Source organism: Salvelinus sp. IW2-2015, linkage group LG13 (genome assembly GCF_002910315.2).
Source record: "Salvelinus sp. IW2-2015 linkage group LG13, ASM291031v2, whole genome shotgun sequence".
NCBI classification, from domain to species: Eukaryota; Metazoa; Chordata; class Actinopteri; order Salmoniformes; family Salmonidae; genus Salvelinus; species Salvelinus sp. IW2-2015.
This window is the reverse complement of record NC_036853.1, coordinates 49,289,006-49,290,512: the sequence shown is the minus strand read 5'-3', so window position 1 is coordinate 49,290,512 and position 1,507 is coordinate 49,289,006.

The following is a 1,507-nucleotide window of genomic DNA, read 5'->3' as shown; positions in this document are numbered from 1 at the left end:
TTAACCATAGACGAGCTGTTCAAATCTGTAAAGACCGGTGCATCTCCTGTTATAAAAGGATTAGTGGTGGGAATAGTCGTCTATTTTCATTGTCAGCACACAAAACACAAGGTTATTTTCTGAAGATGAAAACAGTGAAAAAATAMAAAWAAAAGCCACAAAAGTAATTGAAGGCCCCTTGAAAGCTATGAGTGTCAAAACAGGAAAGATGCTTTGAAAAATATACAAGGGAGTCTGCACAGGCTCTATAAAAGGACCATATTCCCTTTAGGTAGTAAGGGATATATAGAGAGGGAGAGACAAAGAGAGCGAGGGGAGAGAGAGAGCAACAGCAGGAAGATAAAACAGACATTGTTTGTGGATGTTAGTGTACAGAGCGATGGCTTAAGAGGGACTAGTGAAGACCAGAGTTATGGAAACGAGACCCAGGGGAGAGGAAGAGGCTGGAGCCGGGGTTTCGACAGCATGGGGAGGCCACAGGGACACAACACAGAGAGAACAGAGAGAGATAGAAAGATGGAGAGTACAGAAGGAGAGAGATAGAGAAGACAGAGAGAGAGTGATAGACGGTGGGACGGCTAGAGAGAGAGAGAGGGTGGGACAGAGAGAGAGATAGAGAAGACAGAGAGAGAGTGATAGACGGTGGGACGGCTAGAGAGAGAGAGAGGGTGGGACAGAGAGAGAGATAGAGATCCCAAGCTAATTCCCCAGAGTAGCAGAAACTTTTCTCCGTTCTCACTTCCAGGACAAGCTGTAGAGACGATCACAGAGGTGACGTTTACATAATGACAAATAAACTACACTGAACAAAAATGTAAACGTAAAGTATTGGTCCCATGTTTCATCAGCTGAAATAAAAGATCCCAGAAATGTTGTCCCACAACACAATGCCACAGATGTCTTAAGTTTTGAGGGAGCGTGCAATTGGCATGCTCACTGCAGGAATATCCACCAGAGCTGTTGCCAGGGAATTGAATGTTCATTTCTCTACCATAAGCCCCCTCTAACGTTGTTTTAGAGAATTTGGAAGTACGTCCAACCAGCCTCACAAACGCAGACCATGTGTATGGCGTCGTGTGGGCTGGCGGTTTGCTGATGTCAACGTTGTGAACAGAGTGCCCCATGGTGGCTGTGGGGTTATGGTATGGGCAGGCATAAACTAGATATAACGAACACAATTGCATTTTATCGATGGCAATTTGAATGCACAGAGATACCGTGACGAGATACTGAGGCCCATYGTSGTGCCATTCATCCGCCAACCATCACCTCATGTTTCAGCATGATAATGCACGGCCCCATGTCGCAAGGATCTGTACACAATTCCTGGAAGCTGAAAATGTCCCMGTTCTTCCATGGCCTGCATCCTCACCAGACATGTGGGACAACATTCCACAGGCCACAGTCAACAGCCTGATCAAGTCTATGAGAAGGAAGGAGATGTCACACTGCATGAGGCAAATGGTGGTCACACCAGATACTGACTGGTTTTCTGATTTACGACCAA